Genomic DNA, 26,717 nt, shown 5'->3' on the forward strand with positions numbered 1-26,717 from the left:
GGTATTAGCATCATAGATACTTTACATTAAAATATATCCTATTTTGTGACAAAAAAAAAGAGCATTTGCGGCAAGTTTTAATTCATTACTCTATTTTGAAGAAAAAAATTACTTTGGGAAGCTTATAGTGAACATGCTCCATCTCACAATACTTATGAACACTGATTTAAACACTTTAGAAGTGATGATTTCAATGTAAAAGACAAAAGAAGTCCAAATCAACAGAAAAAGTTTGAAGACCAATTATAAGCATTATTGAATGAAAATGCATGTCAAACTCAAAAAAACAACTTGCAGAGCCAACAATATCCAATTATCTACAAGCAATGGGAAAGATTTTAAAGAAATGAGAATGGGCCCTAGGTTGATTTCAGTCAAGGGCACATGCCTGGGTTGCGGGCTCAATTCCCAGTGTGGGGTGTACAGGAGGCAGCAGATCAATGATTCTCTCTCATCATTGATGTTTGTGTCTCTCCCTCCTTAACTCTATAAAATCAATAAAAATATATTTTTTAAAATAATAAAATGTAATAAAGGAAAATGTGTGCCACGTCAACTGAATTAAAGACAAATGGAAACCGAAAAGTCATCAGTAAAATGTCACTTCAACAGCACGAAAAGAAAGTGTTTTTTGCATCAAATTGTGACTGGTGATGAAAAGTGGATTTATCTTAAGAATCCCAAATGCATAAAATCATGGGTTGGTCCAGTCAACCACCAACATCAACTGCAAGACCAAATTGCTTTGGAAAGAAGACAATGTTCTGAGTTCCACTTGGTGGGATCAAGAAGGTGTGGTATATTATGAGCTTCTAAAACCAGGTGAAACCATTAATACTGATTGCTATCAACAACAAATAATCAATTTGAAACACGCTTTAATCATGAAATGACCAGAATGTGCCAGAAGACACGGCAAAGTAATTTTGCTTCATGATGATGCACCATCACAACACTTCAAAACCAGTTAAAGACACATTAAAAGATCTTGTCTGGGAATTATTAACATACCTGCTGTATTCAGCAGACCTTGCTCCTTATTATCACTTGATCCAATTGATGGCACACGCACTTTTCTTTTTTAATATATTTTATTGATTTTTTTTTTTTTTTTTTTTTTTTTAGAGAGGAAGGGAGAGGGATAGAGTTAGAAACATCAATGAGAGAGACATCGATCAGCTGCTTCCTGTACACGTCCTCCTGGGGATGTTCCCCCAACCAAGGTATGTGCCCTTGACCGGAATGAAACCTGGGACCCTTGAGTCTTCAGGCCGACGCTCTATCCACTGAGCCATACCAGTTTCAGAGTCACATGCACTTTCTGAGCAGCACTTCAAAGCAGCACTTCAAAATGTACAATGAATTGGAAAATTGGGTCTCTGAATGGTTTGCTTCAAAACAAGAAAAGTCCTATTGGGACGGTGTCTACAAATTACCTGAAAGGTGTGGGAAATGTGTAGCAAGCAATGGACATTACTTTAAATAAAGCATCTTTGATGTTTCTCTTGAAATTATCATGTTTTCTTTTATTACAAAATCCACGTTAACCAATAAACCTAGAATGCACCCCTATGTTCATAGCAGCACAATTTATCAAAGCTAAGATTTGGAAACAGCTGAGTGCCCATCAGCAGATGAGTGGATTAGAAAACTGGTACATCTACACAATGGAATATTACGCCACTGTAAAAAGAAGGAATTCTTACCATTTGCAACAGCATGGATGGAGATAGAGAGCATTATGCTAAGCGAAATAAGCCAATCAGAGCAAAATAAATATCACATGATCTCATTCATTTGTGGAATATAATGAATAAAAACGTTGAACATACTGTCCAACCTATGAGGGAAGGGGTAAGAGATCAACCAAAGGACTTGTATGCATGCATATGAACATAACCAATGGACATACACAGTAAGGGGTGCGAGTGGCTGGGAGAAGTCTAAGGGGGAAAAAGAAGATACATGTAATACTTTAAAGAAATACTCTGAATAAATAAGAGACTTATGCCCTAGCAGATTTGGCTCAGTGGATAGTGTCAGGGCCTGCAGACCCAGAGGTCCCAGGCTGGATTCCAGTCAAGGGTAAGTACCTTGGTTGCAGGCTCCTCCCTGGCCCTGGGACAGGACCCTGGTTGGAGACTGTGCAGGAGGCAACCAATTGATGTTTCTCTCACATCAATGTTTCTCTCGGTCTTTCTCTCTCTCTTCCACTCTCCCTTTAAAAAAAAAAAAAAAAAAAAAAAATTCCTTGGGCAAGGATTAACCACAAAAAAGATCTGTGAAATATTTTCACTTTAAAATATTTTATATCTGTGCAAAGCAAAGGATGTGGTTTAATTGAAAAACTGTCAGCCCAGCAGCTTCCTTTATTTTTAGGTCAACCTTATTATAAAAATTACAAAGCAAAAAATAAGTTATGGGCAAGGTGGAAGGCATAAAAAAAGACACTGAATCAGGGTAAAAAAAAAAAAATGCATATTTATGCAATACATAGCAGGATTCAATGAATATTTATTGAATGAACATCTGTAGTGGCCGAAAACCAAATTTAAGACAAGTCCTTATTTTAGTTTATAGATGGGAAACAGTCTTGCCTCTCCCTCCCTCAGATCTATGCCAATTGTGATTTCATGTGTTTCAATACCTTCTTTAAAAAACATGTACACACACACACACACACACACACACACACACACACTATAAGACTTCTCAACTGAAAAGTGAAGCAACAGAAAATGTTTTGGCATTTTAAAAAAATTTTCTTATTGATTTCAAAGAGAAAGAGGGAGAGATAGAAACATCAATTATGACAGAGAATCATTGATTGGCTCCTGCACACGCCCACATTGGGAACCAGCCAGCACACCCAGCAAATACGCCCTGACCAGGAACCATACTGTGACCTCTGGGTTTACAGGTCAATGCTCGACCCCTGAGTCGGGCAGGCTGGACTGTTTTGGCATTTCTAATTGCAACTTTCCATTATGTCTAACTTCCACAAGCTAAAGTTTATTTGGGGAGTGCCTACTCATGTGCAAGGAAAACCAGCATTTTTTGTTGAAAAACTTATTTGCATGGGGAAAAAGCTATATTTAGGCTTTGAAGACTAAACTCTAGAGTATTCTAAATTGCACAGTATTTATAAAACAACACAATTATTTGCAAAACAACTTCATTAATACTAATAGCTAACATTTGAGAATCTACTATATGCTTAGAACTTTCCTGAATGCTCTAAATACATTATCACATTTAATTCTCACACTAAATGAAGTTAAGCAGTCTTCCCTAAGCAGTATCACCATGCTCAGCAGGGCTAGAAGGCCTATAATAACAGCTGTAAAGCTGGTGGTTCTCCATACTGCCACATAGAAAGGAGAAAGACTAAAGGGATTCATTCAACATATTTATTCCTTACTCAAACAACAAAACCAGTATAGCATTGTTCCAGACCTAGGTCATACTGAGGGGCTCATGAGAACACAGGCTCTGCAGGAGCCCTGTGCTCAACTGGAAGTAGGCAGGCACACACCAGCACTGTGGCTACTTCTCACAAAGTTAGTATCAACATTTGTTCTGGGAGGACTTGCAGGGTCCTCTGCCAAGGTGTAGGTCAGAACTCCAAGGAAGGTTAATTGTTTATATAAAAGACTTATATAAACATGTATGGTTTTATTGTACTTTTAAATAAAATAATTTTTTAAATTTCCTGTTTTTGTTTCTATGCAGCCCATGCGAAGGCAAAGGTCATCAGAGCACCATGGTGAAGGTGTTTGCCTATCTCTAGTCCCCAAACATGCACGTATCCATCTACTCTCTTCAGGCTCTCAGGCCACTCAAATACTCTCTCCTAGGCAACACCAGGCCGCGACTCTGAGCAGGAAGACGGGGCCTTTCTTGGAGGTCAGCCCACAACCAGACTCACTGCCTGCCAGCTAAGTGTGTCCCAGATACCATGCAGATTCACCAGTGAGAGCCACATGAAAAACAGGAATGGGAAGTAAACTGCTCTTTTCCCTGATTAAGTAATCCAGATATCCGAATCATTATATCCCATCGTGACTGGCCAGCAGAGCAATGCAACTACCATTCTGCAAGAAAGTTCCCACTTTAGGTAACCTTTGAACACACGGATTAGGGGCGCTGACTCCTCCCCCACCCACCACCCCCTAAAACTGAAAATCCAAGTATAACTTTTGGCTCCAAAACCTTACCTAGTCTACTGTTGACTGAAAAGCCTTACACACTTGGTATGTCATATGTACGATATACTGTGTTCTTACAAAGTTATTACTACTGTATTTGTTGAAAAGTAAATCCATGTATAAATCGATCTTCACCATTTAAACCCATGTTGTTCAAGGGTCAATTTTCTTGTATTATTTCCTAAAGTGGGAACTAAAGACAATACACATGGAGTCAATTAACCTTCCTTGAAGTTCTGCCTAGTAACTCATTTTAGGTACACAACTCAAAAAAAAAAAAAAAAAAAAACCATTATGGTCTCAAACATCTAAAAATCTCTCTGACAACTACAAGTAAAGGATTCATGTTTAGCAGCCAAGTACAAGCTATATAAGGATACAGTATTCTGTCGGGGTACAAACTGTATTAGGATATCAAGTATCACTTATTAAAACGAGTGAGCTAATTTTGTGCCTCCTAACATAGAAAAATTCCTTCCATAAAAGTGATCAGGTCCCATGTAACAGGCTGAAATGCCACTGAAGATAAAGCTGATAAAACTGCCATTCCGTTAGTTACCCGTCACTATAGGTCACATTCCAGTTGTCCAGGTTCTGTTGAGGGTAGCAAGAACCACAATACAGTTATTTTAATAGCATGAGTAAATAGCCACACTTCGTAAAACTGAACATTGAAATTAATGATGCCAAGACGACCTCAAGTACCAGAAGAGACCTATAGAACAGAATATACTTTCTAGTCGGCAGGATCGAGTTAAGGGATGACAGATCCAGCAATCAGTTAAAATTCAGAGCCATAATTATTGCCTAGTTAATACGTACAACTAGTGTTGTGCTTTCCCTTAATCAGGAACCACAGAAAATCATGACTAAAGACACAAATCCCAAGGACACTCACTCCCAAAGTCAGCATCTGCTGAAAATTTCCATGTGTCCTTGGATTAAGATCTCCCATTGGCCAGCAGTTATGTTGAGGATGGGGGCAACAACTTTGGGTAAATCAGATTAATGGTTGAGACTCTCACCCTCCCCTCTCCCAGGTCTATTGTCTTCTTCCCTAACAAACAGGGGAACTTGCCGAAACCGGTTTGGCTCAGCGGTAGAGCGTCGGTCTGCAGACTGAGGGGTCCCAGGTTCGATTCCGGTCAAGGGCATGTACATTGGTTGCAGGCACATCCCCGGTAGGGGGTGTGCAAGAGGCAGCTGGTCGATGTTTCTCTCTCATTGACGTTTCTAGCTATCTCTCTCCCTTCCTCGCTGTATAAAAATCAATAAAATATATTTAAAAACAAAACAAAACAGGGGAACTCTGTGAAACTGCCTGATCACATGCTCTTACGTCACGCTAGCCACAACATACTTTGTCCAATGACATGGTAATACAGGGGGGAAAAAGGTGTAAGCTGGTAAGAATATTGTGGCAGTGAATCTTTTAGGACCAAAATGAAACAGTCACCTACCTGAGATGATTTTCTATCACTCAATAAACACCTTTCAACTACTTTAACCAAAACTACATGTGGCATTAAAGAGATTTGCAAAAATACAAAACAATGCTACTCTTTTCTCTATTATTTTTGGGAAAGATTTACATAAACATGTAAGGTTTTATTGTACTTTAAAATTTCCTCGGTTTTCGTTTCTAATGTAGTGAATATTGTTGTAACCTACATAAACAAATGGTCTTTGGGATCCTGAAGAGTTTTCTTCTTGAGTCCATGAGCCCCTGCAGTTTGCAGCTGCAGTAAAAGTATGTCCATGCAGCCAAGACCGGTTTGGCTCAGTGGATAGAGCGTTGGCCTGCGGACTGAAGTGTCCCGGGTTCGATTCCGGTCAGGGGCATGTTTCTTGCTTGCAAGCACATCCCCAGTGGGGGGTTGTGCAAGAGGCAGCTGATCGATGATTCTCTCTCATCGATGTTTCTAACTCTCTATCCCTCTCTCTTCCTTTCTGTAAAAAATCAATAAAATGTTTAAAAAAAAAAAAAAAAGTATGTCTATGCAATGCTCATGCAGCAAAAAGCTGGAAGCAGATACCTTACCTTTATGGAATTTGCCTGTGCATACTTTTTTTCCCCTATTGGGTCTATATTATATCTTTGCTATCATAAAGTTTCACCAAAATAACACAAAAATAGAGAAAAGGTTCAAAACCACAAGGTAGGACTTTGAAAAGATTAACTAAATTGGTAAAAACATTTTAGCTAGACTGACCAAAAGACACACACGTGATCAGCACAGCAAGTGAAGTCGACATCTACTGTGAATGAAATTTAATGCATCTTAAAATCCAACACCTTTCATGATAAAAGCACAGAAAGTGGACATAAAAGGAAATCTGGGAGAGCAGCACGCTAGCAGATACCTTGAGGTATCTACAAAAACCCACAACTTTCATACTTAATGGTGAAAGACTGAATACTTTCTCTGTGAGATGGAACAAGACAATGTCTGCTCTTGCCACTTCTATACATAGAGGAGTTTGAAGCAGAATTGGGCAAGAAAGAATTAGGGGTAGTAGTAGGATGCAGGGATCTGACAGCTGGAGCTGAAACCACAAATGTTTTCCAGAAAAACTGGATGTTTTGTGACAAGGATTTTTTTCTTGCAAAGTGCAAAATAAAATGTTGCAAAACGTCCAGAAACCAATCAGAGAGCCACACAAAGAAAGGGCTTTCTAAGGGGAAAGACCAGAATGCTTTAATGGCAATCCATTTGGGTGCCCTTCCCGAGTGGGGAGCCTGAGTTTTCCTGCAATATACTCCTGCCTTGTCTGAACTCCTCTGGTCCTTGCTTCATTCTTCAATTCCAGGAGACAAGTCCAGGGAAGAATTCCCCCTCAACGATTCCAGTATCAATACTGTACCAGGCAGTTAGGCAGAAAAGGAAAAGCAAAAGACATCCAGGCTATAAACAAAAAAGGAAAACTATCTCTCCTTGAAGAAGACATCATCTTATATATAAGAAAACTGTTTAGGAATCCAATAAAAAACTAATACAACTAAAAAAATTAGCTTGGCCAGGTTGTCTAATACAAGCTCAATATACAAAGCCAATGTATTCCCGTAAAACATTTAATCTAGAAAATATTCCATTTAAAGTAACATTAATTAAAAAAAAAAAAAAAATGGAAACCCAGCTCCTGTGATGGGTCAGCAAAAACAATGCCAAGGCGCCTTCCTCTGTGTCTTAGATGACATGATAGCAAAGCTTAAAACGCCCTCAACACCTTGGTCCCCACTACTGTCCCGTCCACCACCAAGCAGTAAGCATTCTGGCCCAAGAGATGCTGGCAATCTGCCTCTCCAACCTGCGTAGACCAACAAGTGAGGTGGAGCTGGACCTTGACTACGGAACTCCCCACTATGAAGCTGACGAGACAAAGCCTCAAGTGTGGAAGTGGCCACTGGGTAGCAGAGCTCGGGATTAGGAGACGTGTGGACCAGAGGTTGTATAAGCGGAACAATCTCTCGCAGGTGAAAGTAGAAGTCCTGCTTTACAAGTTCTCTGAGACCACTGTCAAATCCCAAACAACACAGGAACTGGAAGAAATGAAGTGTCAGTAAGAGAAGGAAATTAAGAACTCTGAGATATTATGAGAAAGGTTCAAAACCACAAGTTAGGATTTTTTAGCCAAACCTGTAGAGTGGGTCCTGAGAGTATCACAAACGGGGCCCAAAGGCACTGGCACCCTTGAGTTGGCAATAGCAGGTGACCACAGAATGGAGGAAATCAGGACTCCAGGGCAGTTAAGTACCAATGTTCTCTAGCTGCACAACAAAGGGAGGCCAGGCTGTGAACTAGGCCCCAGGAAGGTCTGGCGCGATGCTGATGCTAAGGCTTTGGGTGCTCTCCAGTCACTTACCTTATGAATGCACTTATCCCAGGCTCTCTCTCATTGGGTGGACTCTCTTGGGAGAAGTAGCAGGAGTTCATCATAGCTTCCCCCGCACATTGGTGTGTGGGGCGTGGCACCAATTCTAAAGAGTCCTGTCCTCTGCCCTTCAAGCCACTCTCTTTGTGCATGAGTGTGTGTTCCCCAAATTCACATCCTCTGGCTTTCGTTTCTCAGCAGCAATCACCAGTCTTCTATGCAAATCTGTATTTTTGTGCTACTTTCTTGTTTACACCACATTTTTATTTAATAAAGATTTAAATTAAAAAATAAAAATGACTTTCCCTGGCTGGTTTTGCTCAGTGGTTAGAACATCAGACTGTGGATTCCCAGTCAAGGGCATTTATCTCCCATGCAGATTCCCCAGGTTAAATCCTGACCAGACCTGTCATATGTGGGAGGCAACAAATCTGTGTCTCTCTTACAATGTTTCTTTCTGTCTCTTCTATCTCTCTCCCCCCTCCTTCTTCAACTCTCTAGAAATCAATGGGGGGAAAAATATCCTCAGGGGAGAATTTAAAAATAAAGATAAAACTTTCAAACAAACAAAAATAAAAGCTATAGCTGGGACCGGTTTGGCTCAGTGGATAGAGCGTCGGCCTGCAGACTGAAAGGTCCCGGGTTCAATTCCGGTCAAGGGCATGTACCTTGGTTGCGGGCACATCCCCAGTAGGGGGTGTGCAAGAGGCAGCTGATTGATGACTCTCTCATCGATGTTTCTAGCTCTCTATCCCTCCTTTCCTCTCTGTAAAAAAAAAAAAATCAATAAAATAAAATAAAAAAATAATAATAAAAACCTGACTCCAACATTCAATTTATAAAATAAAGTTGGAGGACTCATACTTATCAACTGAGAAACTGATTAGTATTGTCAAAAATAATCAAAATGCTAACTTTATGTTAAGCCCCCAAGATAGCAAATCAAGTTTAATTGCAGTTTCAGCGGAAGCTGGTTTGGCTCAGTGGTAGAGCGTCGGTCTGTGGACTGAAAGGTCCCAGGTTCGATTCTGGACAGGGGCATGTACATTGGTTGTGGGCACATCCCCGGTAGGGGGTGTGCAAGAGGCAGCTGGTTGATGTTTCTCTCTCATCGATGTTTCTAGCTCTCTATCTCTCTCCTTTCCTCTCTGAAAAAAAAAAAATCAATAAAAAAAAATTGCAGTTTCAGCCCAGGGGGAAATAATCACAAATTAGTGAGATAATCTGTCTAAAAATACCAGTCAGGTGACCTTGTCTGAAACAATCCTTCCTTCTTCTGTTACTTTTCTTGCCCCAACTTCGGGGTGGGGGGCTGGAGGGGATCACTGGGGTAAAGAGGTGGACTTATTGTCAATAAGGAATTATTCTTTTCTCTTTTTTTTTTTAAATATATTTTATTGATTTTTCACAGAATGGAAGGGACAGAGATAGAGAGCCAGAAACATCGATGAGATACATTGACCAGCTGCCTCCTGCACACCCCCCATCAGGGATGTGCCCACAACCAATGCACATGCCCCTGACCGGAATCAAACCAGGGACCCCTCAGTCCGCAGGCCGAGGCTCTATCCACTGAGCCAAACAGGTTTCGGCAGGAATTATTCTTTAAAAAAATTTTTTCTTGCCCCAGCCAGTTAACTATGAACCCCTTTCTTTTCCACTTATTTTTATGTAATTTTTCAGTTATGTTGATAATACTATATTTTCTATTACTTCCTGCAGTACCTCTATATTTACTAGTGGGATCTTTCAATAAAGCCAATCAGATCTTCAAATTTATTGGGCTAAATTTTAATACAAAACTATACAGGTTCTGCCGAAGCCGGTTTGGCTCAGTGGTAGAGCGTCGGTCTGCGGACTGAAAGGTCCCGGGTTCGATTCCGGTCAGGGGCATGTACATTGATTGCGGGCACATCCCTGGTTGGGGGGTGTGTAAGAGGCAGCTGGTCGATGTTTATCTCTCATCGACGTTTCTGGCTCTCTGTCTCTCTCCCTTTCTCTCTGTAAAAAATCAATAAAATATATTAAAAAAAAAAAAACTATATAGGTTCTGACATAGAAGAGACATTAATAAATGGAATAGAAACCAAATAAAAACTTCACATTTATGATCACCAGAAGAAACTAGAATTCAGAATGCAAATTCTTACAATTCAACAACACAAAGACAACTCAAATTTTTAAGTCCCTGAAAGTTTTGCCCCACAGGTGTGGCTCTTCAAACCATGAACCAGGAGGTCATGTCTGTGGACCCATGAAATAAGGTCACAACAGTTCGATTCAAGCTCAGGGTACATGCCCAGGTTTTGGGCTCGATCCTCAGTAGGGGCGTGCAGAAGGCAGCCAATACATGATTCTCATCATTGATGTTTCTATTTCTCCCTCTCCTTTCTTCTCTGAAATCAATAAAAACGTATTTTAACATAAAGTCTATAAAGGTTTTGGATAGTCCCTTTCTCCAAAAACAGATACACAAATAGCTAATAAGATGATTGTCACTTATCATCAGGAAAATACAATAGAAAACCACAATGGGGTACCACTTCTTGCTCACTATGATGGCTATAATTAAAAACACAAGTGTTGATACGGATGTGGGCAAACGGGATGGAACTCATGCTGAGAACATAAGTGGCTCACCTCCTTTGAGTAACAGTCTGACAGTTTCTCAAAAGGTCAAATGGAAAAATTATCCTTCGGAGAAGATTTAATAAAAACGTTCATATCAAACCTCATCCTGCATGCCTAATGGGGAACCAGAGGAGGGGCAGTGAAGGATTAAAGAAAACAAGAGAATATAGTTGGGGCCAAGTGGATCACAAGGGAGTGGTCAAGACATCTACAATGTTCTTTGCCGTTTCAAATCTGCTTCTTTCCCGTTGTTGCAATTCTCTGAACTCTTTATCAAGCTTTGTTTTGGCAGCACTTGCTGTACCTCCCACAGCCCACATGCCACATCCCTCAGCTACCTAGGACTACAAGGTGGGACTATAAGGTCAAGCTTACATACAACCATAGCCTTTGGCTATAATTGCGCTGGGAGGGCTCTGCCCTCTAAGCTGGGACTTGTATGTGGCTTTACTGCAAGAAGACCTTGCCCTCTCGTCAGTCCAAGGCTTGATCCTGTCCAAATGCTGTAGCTGCTCTCCACATATATAAATTTTATTTGAAAATGAAAACTTTCAAATGTTGCCATGTGACAGAGCAAGGCCCAAAAATACCAGTGCTTCTCAACCTTCCTAATGCTGCGACCCTTTAATACAGTTCCTCATGTTCTGGTGACCCCCCCAACCATGAAATTATTTTTGTTACTACTTCATAACTAATTTTGCTGTTATGAATCGTAATGTAAATATCTGATATGCAGGAAGTCTTAGGCGACCCCTATAAAAGGGTTGTTAGACCCCCAAAGGGGTTGAGAACCACTAGTCTATACTACAAACACACGTACTTTAATACTCACAGCAACATTACTCACAGTAGCCAAAATATATAAACACGTTTATGAACATGAAAGGATAAGAACAAAATTTGGCATATCTACACAATATAGCATTTTTTTAGCAATAAAAAGGAATGTACATATATGTGTCAACATGGATAAACCTTGAAAATACTGTTCTAGATCAGAGAACAAAAGACCACATGATTTCATCTGTATGATACTCATGTATGTGAATATGCTTAAAACCACTGTACATTGTAAATGGGTTAACTGAATATGAATGCGGTATATGAATTATCTCTAAGCTACTTTACAAAAACAAAAATACACACAGCATTTTCCTGTTACTAGCAATACATACACATGACCCAATGAGAGCCAATGGAATTTGAATTTTTGGTGGAGCAAGCAGACAATGGGCATGATCAGTGCAAGTTGAAACTGGTTAGATAGGTGAACAAAAGCAGGTAGAAAGCCTAACAAGCTCAGTGACCAAAATAACCTGTGTCACAGGTTGATCGTCATAATTCCTAACCACTATATGGATAGCCCATGAACAGACAACACTTCAATGAAGACCTGGGGGGGTGGGGAGGAGTGGAAGGGAACGGGGTTAATGGAGGGAGAAAGAGGACAGAGTCCTTTCAACAATAAAGCTAAATTAAAAAAATAAAAAATTTTCTAACTGGGCAGGCCATGGTGGGTAGTTACCGCAGGCCTAAGACTTCCTCGGTAAAAGGTGTATCTTTCCCTTAAGCAAGCCCCTGCCCACTGTTCTTGTGCACTAGGGCAACAAACCTTTAAAATACCGGGAATAGTTTTGCCAGTCCCCCGCCTGAGGTACAAACCTGAAGAGAGCACAAGATCTTGTTGCCTGTATACCATCCCTATTTATTGTAAAATGTTAATATCCTGTACCCAGCAATGTATACATCTCTCCATTTCTCCATTTTACTTTTTATTCAGTGATTCTCCACCCCTTACTTCCTCCAGCCTCTGTAATCAACAGCCAATTAATTTAATGTAAATCTTTTCTTTGATGATTACAAATGCATAAAAGCAAATGCATAATAAACATTCTCCAGAGCATTTTCTTAGTCTGTTGAGGTCTTGCTTCCATGCATGTCCTCAGTTAGGCTCAAATAAACTTATAAAATTTTTCTATAGGTTTGGACACCAATTGACAGATAAATACCTAGAGATACTGGGACCACACATTGAAGGGAATTGTACCTGAGAATGAAGTCAATGCTGAAGCCAAGCTCAATTCAGAGATGCAGGATCAAGCCATACCTGAAGGTCAAGTTATATACCCTTTATGTGATTCAATAAATTTTCTTTTGGGGCTTAAAAAAACAAACAGTAATCTACTGATGATTTCTATCTCTTAAACTTCAAGAGTACAATAATTCCTTATAACAGTTTGCTACTTTAACCACAAGTTAAAAGAATTTATTTGCAAATAAAGTATTGTAATTTGAGAACCATAGTGACTCATTAAATCTCTGAAATCATTAACTATTAACAAATGTCTCACTTGCTTTTCAATTTACAAGCACTCTTAGGATATTAAGAATAAACAGTTGCATAGCTACCTCCCAACAAAACATTTAGAATTCTTTAAGGCCCACACAATTACTTCTTTACAAGGCTTATTACAAAGTAAATGTTTTAATACTTTTGTAATGTGCTTTATTGATTTCTGAAAAGAGGAAGAGAGGGATAGAAACATCAATGAGAACCCTTGATTGGGTACCTCCCACTGGGGATCAAGCCAGTAACCTGAACATGTGCCCTGACCCGAAATCAAACCCATGACAACCACTGAGCCACATAGGCCAGGCACAAAGTAAATTTTAACTTGCATTTCTATAAACAGGGTTGGTAAACTATTGTCTCTAGCGCATATTAAATGTTTTCTATGACTCTTTCACACAGTTTGCCTCCAGTGGGGGATGAGGGGTCTAGGAAAAACCTAGATAGACAAAAAAAAGTCTTGAAATTCACCTTTAAAAAAGCCTTTTAAAATAATAGGTTAGCCGAAACCGGTTTGGCTCAGTGGATAGAGCGTCGGCCTGTAGACTGAAAGGTCCCGGGTTTGATTCCAGTCAAGGGCATGTACCTTGGTTGCGGGCATATCCCCAGTGGGGTGTGTGCAAGAGGCAGCTGATCGATGTTTCTAACTCTCTATCCCTCTCCCCTCTGTAAAAAAAAAAAAATCAATAAAAATATATATTTTTTAAAAATCAATAAAATATGTATTTTTAAAAAAATAGGTTAGATCAATTCTCTAAACGTTTGTTACTATTGTGTCCAAGACCGTAATTATGAGATGGGAGCCTCCAGCTCTTCAGGGAATACAGAAAATATAGAGTAAAATTTTGGCCAAAACCGGTGGGGGGGTGTGCAGGAGGCAACCGATCTGATTTTTCTCTCATCAATGTTTCTAGCTCTCTATCCCTCTCCCTTCCTCTCTGTAAAAAAATCAATTTTAAAAAAGTTTTAAGTAAAAGTTTGGAGAAAATTTGCCCTGCGTGGAAAATTTTATGGAGGAATTCATGATTTCAAAAAAGCCTGCAGATAAAAACTAGAGTTGCATCTGGTACTTCTTTATAAGAACAGAACCTACAATAGGATCTATGGTGAAAACTCCATACAAAGCTGGTTAAGTTCATGTAGAGCTGTATTTGTAAACTGAATTTTATATATCTAGTATATTGTCTTAGGTCATAAAATGTATTCTAACACAACAGCTAAAATTTATTAAGCTATTACCATGTGTCAGGAGCTGTGTTATAATACAGTGCATTTGGAACAGGTCGTGACACAACAATCCAAGAGGTTAGCTACTGTTATCCTCATTTTACAGATCAGGTAACTGAGACAAAGAAGTTAATTATCGTCCCAAGATTGTACTGAGAGTAAAAGTAGTAGAGCCAAGATCTGAAGCTCAGCAGTATGATGTGGTCTTAGTCATCTCTCTTGTGTTTTATAGGATGAAACCCCAGGAGATGATCTCTCTGGCTTTATTGGTTGGTATCTCGGGGAATGGCTCCCCCAAAGTTGGGCTGGTGTTCAACACCATGTGCCAGAAATAATAAAAGCAACCAAAAAAGAATCCCAGGATCAAAGAAGTAAACACATCGAAATTAAAATGCCAAAGGTTTAATACAAAGAAAGAATCTTGAAACAGCAAGGAGACCTGGCCAGATTGGCTCAATGATATAGCATCAGCCTTGGGAATGTAGGGTGTGTCCCAGGTTTGATTCTGGTCAAGGGCACATACCTGAGTTTCAGGTTTGATCCCCAGGAGGGGGCATGCTGGAAGGCAGCCGATGAATGACTTTCTCTCATCATCATTAATGTGCTCTCTCTCTCTCTCTCTCTCTCTCTCCTTCCTTCCTCTTTGAAATAAAAATACATAAAAAAAAAAAAAACCGGCAAGGGAGCTTAGTACCTACAGTTGAGGACCCACATTACTGCCAGCTGATTTCTCAACAGTAACTTTGCAGGCCAGAGGGGAATGCCAATTACTATTCAGTCGCTGAAACCGGTTTAGCTCAATGGATAGAGCGTCGGCTTGGGGACTGAAAGGTCCCGGGTTCGATTCTGGTCAGGGGCATGTACCTTGGTTGCGGGCATATCCCCAGTAGGGGGTGTGCAAGAGGCAGCTGATTGATGACTCTCATCAATGTTTCTAACTCTCTATCTCTCTCCCTTCCCCTCTGTACAAAAATCAATAAAATATATATATAAAATCATTTTAAAAAAAAAAGGAACTATTCAGTGATGAATAGCAAGGACCTAGAAGCAAGATTAACTATAACCAGCAAAGCTATCATTTAGAATTTCAAGTCAGATAAGGAACTTCACAAACAAGAAGCATTACATGAACTGAATGAAGGGTCTTCTTTAAGATGAAGAAAAAAAGATAAAAATTTGAACAAGAAGCTGGGCATGGACTTATGAATCAGGAGGTCAAGGCACATACCTGAGTTGCAGGCTGAATCCCCAGTGGGGGGTGTGCAGAGGCAGCCAGATCAATGATTCCTAACATTGATCTTTCTTAATCTTGTCTCGATCTCACTCTCCCTATCCACTCTGAAATCAATAAAAATATATATTGGTCCGATACCGGTTTGGTTCAATGGATAGAGCGTCAGCTTGGGGACTGAAAGGTCCTGGGTTCGATACCGGTCAAGGGCATGTACCTTGGTTGTGGGTATATCCCCAGTAGGGGGTGTGCAAGAGGCAGCTGATCGATGACTCTCTCTCATCGATGTTTCTAACTCTATCTCTTTCCCTTCCTCTCTGTACAAAATCAATAGAAATATATATTTTTTGAAAACTTAAAAAAAAAAAGTAAAAAAAAATATATATATATGTATGTATGTATATATTGGGGGAAAAAGAATCTCTTCCATATCTTGCCAAGATGAATTAGTCACCCTCCATGCTAAGCTAACATTATTTCTAAGTTTTGTCATCAAATCCATTGTGTACTGTAGTTTAATTTTTAGCCAATGCAGATTCACTTAATAATTATGTCCCATAGCAGATATATTAGGCTATCTAAAAGTGGCATACTTACCTTTAAATGTACCTTTTTCATTATTGTATGTGTTCCAATTTCTCTCCAAACATGTCAGTGTCCCTCCACAAAGTTTACTTCTTTGATCCTGGGACATGAAGAAACTACTATATAATTACTTAATATAAAATTTATGTATCACCTTTACTTATATTACATTTATAATAAAAATACATGGCCATCTGCTCACTTGATGAAACTGCTGGGCAAAGCTGTTATTTAAGGTTGCATGAAAAGCATACTAATTTCCTTGAATTTTGAAGTGTGCAAAGAAAAAAAATAGGTCAAGCCGAAACCGGTTTGGCTCAGTGGATAGAGCATCGGCCTGCGGACTGAAAGGTCCCGGGTTCGATTCCGATCAAGGGCATGTACTTTGGTTGTGGGCACATCCCCGGTAGGGGGTGTGCAAGAGGCAGCTGATTGATGATTCTCTCTCATCGATGTTTCTGACTCTCTATCCCTCTCTTCCTCTCTGTGGAAAATCAATAAAAAAAATTTAAAAAAAAAAAAAAAATAGGTCAAGCCCCACAGGTATGACTCAGTGGTTGAGCATAGAGCCATGAAAGAGGATAACTGATTCTCATCTGATGTTTCTGAATCTCCCTTCCTCTCCCTCGTTTCTGAAAAACCAATAAAAATGTACTTTTTAAACACACACACACACACACACACACACAAACACTAAGTCTGGCCTCAATTGCTGTTCACCATTCAAGTTAGAATTCATGTACCTTTCTGCCAGGTCTACTACTGTCCTTTTATTCCCAAACAAAAGTACTCTGGCCAGGTGGCCTCATTAGCTGGTGTGTCCTCCATTACACCAAAGAAAGGTTCTGGGTTCCTTCCTGGTCAAGGCACATTCTGGGTTCCATTCCCGTTTGGGGTAAGCGAGGCAACCAAAGGATGTCACATATACATTGATGTCTCACTCCCTCACTTATTTTTTGTTGTTGTTGTTTTAATATATCTTATTGACTTTTTTACAGAGAGAAAGGGAGAGGGACAGAGTTAGAAACACCGATGAGAGAGAAGCATCCATCAGCTGCCTTCTGCACAACCCCCACTGGGGATGTGCCCGCAACCAGGGTACGTGCCTTTGTCCGGAATCGAACCTGGGACCTTTCAGTCCTCAGGCCGACGCTCTATCCAACTGAGCCAAACCAGTTTCAGCAGATGTCTCACTCTCTCTAAAAATCAATAAAAACATATCCTCGAGTGAATTTTTTTTAAAGTTCCTTACCTTAATTTCATTACATTAGTACAAGAACCCAACAGTCCAGGAAAAAAAAAAACAAACACAAAACACACACACACACCCCTAAGTAACTGAAACAAACACTCGTGCATGTGAGTACTGAATACAACTTAAAACTTACAGCGCACATTCAGGTCTGCAACCCGGGGCCAATGAAGATGCACTCGACGCTCCTGCAGCATCACCTGCTCTTCGCCGCGCAGACGGGCACTGCAAGCATTTAAACACACAAATGGTTTTCACTTGGAGCTACTGAGCGCGGGACCCTCGGGGCTTGTGCCGAGGGAGTCCACGTCCCCCGAGAACGCCTCCTCCCTGAACCCGGGGTGCACTCGCGCCCTGGAGGATGCCTCCTGGAGCGACCTCCTGCCGGGAACCGCCAACATCCCCAACATCCCCGGCTGCGGCGCGTCCGCGGGCGGCTCGGAGCTCCGGCGGCTCCTGGGTTTGGGGAGGAACAACCTCCCGAGGGGGTAGGGCGGGAGGGAACGGTCCAAACCTACGAAGCCGCACCACAAAGATTGGTTTCCCCCTCCCCAGCTGCAGGAAATCACGAAAATCAGAAGCTGCTCCCACACCTCCCCGCCTAGAACGAAATGCGCCCCCGCGGTGGCTGCCGGCGACCTCCAACGGTGAGGCGAGCCCGGCCCCAGCCGCTCCGGCGCGGGCACCGCGCGCGGGTCAGCGGGCGGCCGGGCGGGGAACCCCGCGGGGCGCGCGAGCCGCCGGGGACCTCCCACCCGGGAACCTCCCACCCGGGAGCCGCCCAGCGCCCTCCGCCCGCGCGGCACCGTCACGGCCTCCGAACAAAAGCGCTCGGCGGCCGGGCGCGCGCCCCGCTCCTGCCCGCGGGCGCCTGCGCCCCCGGCGGAGCCCGCTGCCGGGGATGGAGCCGCGCGAAGGTGAGCGAGGGACACAGGCGGCTCCGCGGCCCCGCACTTACCGTCCAGCTCAGACCCCGGCCGGGGTGAGAGGAGAGGCGAGCCGGCCGCCCGGGCGCCGGAGCTTTTAATCCCCTCGGCCCGCCTCCGGGGGCGGGGCCAGCAGCCAGGCCCGGGCTCCCGGAACAGCTGGGCTCCGCCCCGAAAGCCGGCGCCTCCGCGGTCCTAGTGCCGCCCGGCTTCGCGGCCGCGGCGGCCGGCCCCGCCCTCCGGCGGAGCACACGGAAGTTTGCAAAGCACATTCGCGCTGCTTCCAGTGGTGTAAACGTCGCCAGCGCCGGCGAGGGTTCTGTTCCGGAATCGCCCGCGGCGGCGTGTGAAAAGGGGATTAAAGAGCACGGTCTGTGGAATCCCCGATTCTTTAGGTCTGCTGTTGCAGCCCGTCTATGGACCAGTGAGTCAGTTATGAGGTCGGCAAAGTTTAGCCTAAGGCAGTGTTTCCCAAACTTCTATCATGATGAGAATCACCTGGTGGAGTTGTTAAACTACAGATTCCTGAATCCCAACTAAGAAGTGCTAAACGAGAACTTTCGGGAACATATAGGTAAAATTGTGCTACTAGAATTTTCGGGAACATATAGGTAAAATTGTGCTACTAGAATTTTCGGGAACATATAGGTAAAATTGTGCTACTAGAATTTTGGGGAACATATAGTTAAATTGTGCTTAAATATACAAATTTACCTATATGTTCCAAAAATTCTAGTTTAGCACTTCTTAGTTGGGATTCAGGAATCTGTATTTTAAGAACTCCACCAGGTGATTCTCATCATGATAGAAGTTTGGGAAACACTGGCCTAAGGGGTTGTGTTGGTTGGTTGGTTGTCCATTAATGCAGAGGAACCTCCTCAAAAAAAAGGAAATAGGTCTTTATTTTTCTTTTCCTCTTTTTTTTTTTTAAGACCTTTTTTATAGGAGGAAACAAGGGGATCCTGTCTGAGTGACGTAAGAAAGAGAAGTGGCAGATGTGTATAGTTCTTGCCATAGGGAGAGCAGGATATTCCTTTGCCCTTGAGGTTCAATTCTTGGCTCTGCTACTCACTAGACCAGTGTTTCCCAAACTTCTCTCATGATGAGAATCACCTGGTGGAGTTGTTAAAACACAGATTCCTGAATCCCAACTAAGAAGTGCTAAACTAGAATTTTTGGGAACATATAGGTAAAATTGTATACTTAACTGGTGCTCTAAGACAGATTTTATATACAGAGCACTAAGTTAGGTATGCAATTTAAGGATTTAAGAAAATACTGCCTGCCTTGTTGTTTGCTTCCCGCCAGCTGAGTTTGAATTTACCGCCGCAGCTGAGTTTGAGTTTCCCGCTCAGCTGAGTTTCCCACTCAGCTGAGTACTGCTGATAGAGCCACCCCCGCCCTGGGCTTGACCCTGAGAGCCACTACTGTCTCAAGTCCAGAGGTCCTAATCAGAGAAAAACATCTGTTTCCCTCCAAACCAACTGACCTTGACAAGCTACTTGTGGTTTTTGCCTTTATAAGCCCGCTGTAAACCCTCAACGGGGCCCTTCCATCAGCCTCTTGGCTGGAGGTTGGGTCCCGGCGCCGGTCAATAAACCTTTTGCGTGTTGCATCGAGACAAGTGTTTGTGTGATTCCTGAGGTCGCCTCTGCCATGCAGGACAAGGCCTGTTCGGGTCTTGCAAACCCTGGGAAAATCATTTAACCTGTCTCTGCCCAGTTTTCCCATCTGGAATACAAGCGTAACACTAATACTTACCTAATAGGATCATTGAGATAGTTATATAAATTAATACACAACCTAGAGCAGATCAGATAGGAGGTTTTCAGAACCTAAGCCACAAGGAGCAGCAAGCAGAAATGAACCCAAGGGAGAGGGCGTTTTGTTGCCAGAAAATCTGATAGAAACCCCACTCCTTTACAGCTTCGGAAAGGTTCTAACACCCAGCAAGATTAATGCCCAGGAAGCTTCAAGTCTATTTGGGACAAAATTGATGAACTCTCTGCAGTGCATCCTTGTCTGTATTTGCACTGACTTTCTCCGGTCTCCTTTACATAAATAAAGCTTGTCTGATTTCCCAAAAGTGTTTCATCTTTTCACCAATCCTAACATACAACTGAGTTTTGTCACAAGTATCACATGATCTTAACGCATGTGTGGAATCTAATGAGCAAAATAAACTGATGAGCAAAACAGAGACAGAGGCATGGAACAGACTGTGGAATCTCAGAGGGAAGGGGGAGAAGGTTGGGTGTGTGGAAAGAGATCAACCAAACAACTGGTATGCATTGATGGGTATCCGCTGAACACAGACAATAGGGTGGTGAAGGTGGGGGTGGGACTAGAAAGGCCAATGGGAAAAATAAGGGGACATGTAATACTTTCAGCAATAAAGATTTAGGGGGGGGGGGGGGAGATTTGTGAATGGAAAAGGAGCTATGTCATAAATCTGACACATCCAGTGACTGAAAGTAATCTCCAAGCGTGATCTGATCATAAATTCCTATCTGGGCAGGTCATTGTGGATAGCCATCCCCCTCACCTCCCACCCCCACCCCACCCCGGGTCTTTAAAAGGTTTTTCTTTTCCTTAAGCTCATTGTTCTTATGCAACTTGGTTAACTCAGCTTTGAAATGCCAAAAGTAATCTTCTTTTCCAGACCTTAGGGCAGCCATCCTTAAGGGACACATGATTTTGTAAACTATCCTATCATCCAATCACAATGATTTTCCTCCTTGCTTTCTCCCACCTTAATTCCAAATGCAAAAAAGAACTGCAAAACTGTCATACTCCAGAGCACTAGAGATCTTGCTTTCCAACAAGTCAGTTGTTTGTCTCAAATCAGCTCATAAAAATTCTTGACATTCTTGTATCAGAAATTCATCAATACTGCAGCCCTGAGGAGTCGGCCAGGAAGGAAACTTGCAAAGGAAGGGCACATTATCCAGGACCTTAGGTAGGGGTGTCGAACTCAATCAGAGAAGGGGCCAAAATCTAAAATCCAGCCTAAATCACGGGCCGAATGGTTTACTGAACAGTCATAAACTGACAATGTCATAAACTGACAATGTCATAAACTGACAGCGGAGTGCAGTGATGACAGCGCGGTGCGGGCCACATTGCAAGGCCTGGCCGGCCGGATTTGGCCCGCGGGCCTTGTGTTTGACACATGTGCCTTAGAGTAAGCTTAATCAAGGGCGGGGCTTTATATAGTCTTCTCTTCTGATATTTACAACTCTGTCAAACAAAGAACTTTGTTATCCACCTGGTCTGGCTGGGGGAAGATTCCCCTAAAAGATTAGATAGCTCTCCTTGCTGGTGTGACTAAGTGGTTGATCATTGATCCATGAGCCAGGAGGAGGTTCATGATTCTCTATCATCATTGATGTTTTTTATCTATGTCCCCTGTGGAAATCATAGATCCTATTCTTACGCTTACCAACATTCAAATTGTGTAAAGTTATCTCAATCTTGCAAGAGTGTCCCAGTAGAGTATATAGGGTGTTATCCAAGGCATCCCTTGAGATAAACTTAATCAGGCAGGTGTTCAGACATTAAATAGTAGCTAGCAAAGAGCCTACTCTAAGCAAGCAGGAACAAGGGTAGGCATCATCACCTGACCTTATGTTAATACTAGGGGCCTGATGCACAAAATCCGTGCAAGGTGCAAGAAGCTCAGCCCTCACAGCCCTGGATGCCTCGGCCCTTGCAGCCACAGCTTCATCTGGACAGTTATTCTGCTGTTCAGTCTAATTAGCATATTAGCTCTTTATTTATAGGATAGTTAAGACTGCTAGAGAAATTATGGCACACAAATATATGCAGCACTTTATTATTCACACAAATTCCTGGTGCGGTGGGTACAGGCTTAATGGGGTCCCTAAAGTGTGGCTTCCTCTGGAGGCAGCTGTGGGGCCATCTAGAGGCTGGCAAAATCTGGTGGGTTTCCACAGCTTTTACCACCCAAGATCTCAAGAAGACTCTCCTGCCGAGACCGGTTTGGCTCAATGGATAGAGCGTCGGCTTGGGGACAGAAGGGTCCCAAGTTCGATTCCGGTCAAGGGCATGTACCTTGGTTGCGGGCATATCCCCAGTAGGGGGTGTGCAAGAGGCAGCTGATCGATGATTCTCTCTCATCGATGTTTCTAACTCTCTATCTCTCTCCCTTCCTCTCTGTACAAAATCAATAAAATATATTTAAAAAAAAAAAAAAAAAGAAGACTCTCCTAACTCAGTCTCATCTCTGACAGGTCAGGGAATTGAATCCAGGCTTGATGGGGGGTTTGACATGGAGCAGGACACAGAGCAAGTGTGGGTGGCCAATCGATCAGCCGTCTCTGGTTTGGGTCGCCGTTACATAGCCAGGTTGTTTACCCACAGCAGTCCGGCAGTTCAGGTGCTTATCAATTAGGGTGCAAGACAAGCTTCTATCAACGTGCCACAGGTATGCACTTAAAAACGTGTTTTCAACCAAAGTAAGTTCAAAACAAGTCCTTATCTATGGGGTAGAGGCTTCTAAGTTACCTCAGAAACATGTTTTTTCCAAAAATGTTCAAAACATCACACAGGTGTTTATCACATTAAGTTCCACCCAAATATTTTTCTACTATAACAAAGAGCATAATACTTAGCTCAAATTGTTAATTCTGAAACTTATAAAACATGATTAGAAAAGTGTGTGGCATCATTAGCATGTCTATAGTAAGAACTTGTGAAAAAGAATATAAATGGAGCCCTAACCAGTTTGTCTCAGTTGATGGAGCATCGGCCTGTGGACTCAAGGGTCCCTTGTTCAATTCTGGTCAAGGAAGGGCATGTACCTTGGTTACAGGCACATCCCTGGGAAGTGTGTAGGAGGCAGCTGATCAATGTTTCTAAGTCTTTATCTCTCTCCTTTCCTTGCTGTGAAAAATCAATACAATATATATTTTTAAAAAGAATATAAATGGAGATAATTCATAATGGAGCCGGGAACTGCCAGCCCAGAAGAGTTGCCTTGCATATCTTCTTCCTTTGGAATGTTAAAAATGGGCAAGTGTTCTTCTATTCATGTAATTGTTCCCCTTTCCTTTCTCATAAGTAACTACTGCCTTCACCTCCTAGTCAGAAGACTGGGTTTCCACCTAACTCAGTGCTTTTCAAATAGTTACTTTTGGATTCAAATAAATGCTTTGTTGCCTCACACTTTGACCTTTTATTTTTAGGCTAGCATAATTATGTTCATTTATAAAAGGTGCCTATTACTCATTTCCGCTGTAAATCAGGTCATTGGTTTTCTTTTTCTTTTCTTGGTTATCCCCTGTATTCTGTTTCCCCTTCCTGTTCGTGTTCTTTAGCTGGGTCCAAGGCCTCTTACTTGGAGAATACATTCCCCTAGCCTCCCTTGCAGCTAAGACTTGTTTCAGTTCTCAAAACGACACAGGAGCAGAAATACTGTATGCACGTGTGCCTAAGGGAATGCCTTACCCTGAAATTCCTTTATCTTTCTTCATTTGTTTGCATTTGGAATGTAGTCATGCCAGTAACCTAATTTGAGCCATGCAAAGAAATATAATCCCTGAGATCATTCTTTCTTTGAATTTTTTAAAATTTATTTATTTGAAAGAGGGAGGGAGAGAGAAAGAGAAAAATTGATTTGTTGTTCCACTTATTTAGTATGCATTCATCAATTGTTTCTTGTGTGGACAAAGGGGCCACATGCTAACCTGAAAAGCTCAGGGAAGGCCTGCATGGTGGTCTTGTAAACTCAGAGACCTAAAGTAACCACAAAGAACAAACCAGAGCAACAGAGGCCAGGCCCGGAGCAGCCAGGCCCGAAACAGCTCGCTCCTCGCCTGTACCTGCCCACGGCTGCCTCTCAGACATGGCTGGAAACTTTTGAGGGAACTTGAGGGTCTGCTGAATCAAGTGATGAAGGCTTAGATCTGGATGTGTTGAGTTAGTATAGCGCTGGGGTGTTGATCTGTGAGTGCCTTGGGTGGGGCCTGGATGAGGCTGGTTGAGCTATTTGAAAATGTCTTTTGTGTGAAGTGTATCATTGGGCATGTGGAGCTATTATTGATATGAGAAAATGCTAAGCAACAGATTTACTATCTGAAAAGGGATTTACTATCGGGGAAAGGGAGGGAGGAAGAGACTGAACATAAACTGTGCACCTATGGATGAGGACAATGGGGGATGGGGAGGGGGCAGAGGGTGGGGTGGGAACCTAGTGGAGGGGGGAAGAAATGAGGAACCTTTGTAATAATATGAACAATAAAGATTGATTTAAAAATAAATAAATAAATAAATAAATAAATAAAGTAACCACAAAGGATGGTCTGAAATTAAACTTTAACTAAAAGCAGTTGTGGTGGGGTAGTTACCCTAGGCCAGTATCTTCACTGACAAGGTCAACCTTTACCTTACCTGAGCCTGTCTTTTTGCATCTATGATAACATATCCTTGAAGTGTCTGGGTAACTTGTAACTTCCCTTTTTCCAGACCCCTTGGGGTCCTTCATTGTTATTATTATCATGTTAATTTTTCTTCATGTTAATTGTTGACTGTTGACTATCCTGCACCCACCTAAGTAAGTGTCCATCATTTTACTTTTTATCCAACTCCAGAAGTCCCCTGCCTCCCCCGCTTTGCTTTCTCCCACCTTTAATCAATGAGTTTCATGAAACCTACCTATGTCTCCTCCTTTGATTGCAATGTATAAAAATAGATGAAAACCTTGCCGAAACCGGTTTGGCTCAGTGGATAGAGCGTCAGCCTGCGGACTTAATGGTCCCGGGTTCGATTCCGGACAAGGGCATGTACCTTGGTTGCGGGCACATCCCCAGTAGGGGGTGTGCAAGAGGCAGCTGATCAATGTTTCTCTCTCATCGATGTTTCTAACTCTATTCCTCTCTCTTCCTCTCTGTAAAAAAATCAATAAAACATATATATATATTTTTAAATACTGTAGATGAAAACCTGACATTCTCTGAAGCATTATCTCAATCCGTTGAGGTTCTGCTTCCCGGCAATTGTCGACAGGTGGACTCAAATAAACTTACAAAAATTCTTTACAGGTTTTACAAAGGATTCAGAAAGTCAAAAAAAAAAAAAAAATTCTTTACAGGTTTTAGTGTTTTTACATTAACACTTGTATGTTCCCTGGCCAGGACTATTTTCATTTTTCTAATGCCACAAATCTCTTTGGCAGTTTGGTGGAGCCAATAGACCCCTTCTTAGAACTATGTTTTGAAGTGCTTAAAATAAAATAAATAAGATTACAAAGGAAGTTAATTCAATGTGAACATTATCCCCCCAAAAAATAATAAATTAATTTCTTAACACAATAAGTAAGATCTAGGTGCAGATCTAACATCTGTGATTTTGAAACTGATGGACATAAACGATAGCTCTAGTTAATATTCATTATCTGAGGGGGAGGGCAATGGTATATGTACAAAGATAATAATTTAAATTAAAAAAAATTTTAAAAAATATTCATTATCTATCTATAATAATAAAGGAGTAATATGCTAATTAGACCAGATGACCTTCCGGAAGACCTTCCAGACAAAGCCAGGGCTGCGAGGGAAGCTCAGGCCCTACGTGCCTGCTGGCAGCCAGAGGGAAGCCCAGGTCCCGGGTGCCAGAGGGAGGCTGGTACCGGCAGCCAGGGGAAGGAAGGCCTACTCTTGCATGAATTTCGTGCATCAGATCTCTAGTAGTGATTATATAAGAATACCTGTGATTATTATGATGAAAATTTTACTATTAATACTGCTATGTTACTGTGCCTTTGTTGCCAACTGTTGTGGGGTCGAAACCTGGGTTCAAAATAAGACCACCGGAGGCTGATGATTAAGAAAAAGCAGGCAAGGATTTATTGAGCTGGCCAGGACGGACACAAGAGCACCACACGCAGGTGGCCAGACTCACGACTGCACCGTTCCAGGTGTAGGCAGTCCTTTTAAAGGTCTAAACCACAAAAATTTTCCTTTGTTCTGATTTCTAAATTCTAAAGGCTGGGAACAGCCCTCATTCCCAGCCACATACTGCTGGACATTGGAATGTGGCCCTATCTTGCGATAGCCAATAACACAGTAGCAGGGCTCAGTGGTTAGTCTCTAAAGGTTATCTACAGTTTCTACCCCTGAAGCTACTGAGTCAGTGGGAATCAGTCTCCTGTAGTTCTGGTCCCAGCCACAGGAAAATTGCCTTAGCCTCCAGGGCTCCACCTGGAAGCTGAGGTAACTACCCTCAGGTGCAGAAGCCAGAATAGTAGGGTTAAAATTCAAACAGCAGTTTTTACCCAAGTATGGTTCTCCCATATTTCACACTCATAACTGAAGGAACTAGTACATTCCAAACTGGCTGGGTGCCTCAAGATTGGTTGGAGCATCATCTGAACACACCAGGGTTTCTGGTTCAATCCAAACAGGGCACATATGGT

The 26,717-nt window shown here is 42.0% G+C and overlaps 1 protein-coding gene across 14 annotated transcripts in view; it reads right to left on the reverse strand.

Annotated features, from left to right (window-relative positions):
• Positions 1-18,396, reverse strand: part of RESF1 (retroelement silencing factor 1) — a 40,653-nt gene extending 22,257 nt beyond the window's left edge. For 2 of the 14 annotated variants that reach the window (XM_084877807.1, XM_084877802.1), the window contains exons 1-4: positions 18,316-18,395; positions 17,494-17,582; positions 16,118-16,205; positions 12,760-12,819 (exon numbers count right to left, since the gene is read on the reverse strand). The gene's annotated coding sequence lies outside the window, so the exon portion shown is untranslated. Of the gene's footprint in view, positions 1-1,011; positions 2,263-12,759; positions 12,820-15,517; positions 15,628-16,117; positions 16,225-17,493; positions 17,583-17,871; positions 18,076-18,315 lie in introns of those variants that run through there. The other 12 variants (XM_084877809.1, XM_084877810.1, XM_084877811.1 and 9 more) reach the window with 12 other exon arrangements.
• Between the last annotated feature and the right edge of the window lie 8,321 nt (positions 18,397-26,717).

Source organism: Pipistrellus hanaki (genome assembly GCF_964339955.1).
Source record: "Pipistrellus hanaki genome assembly, chromosome: 3".
Taxonomy (NCBI): Eukaryota; Metazoa; Chordata; class Mammalia; order Chiroptera; family Vespertilionidae; genus Pipistrellus; species Pipistrellus hanaki.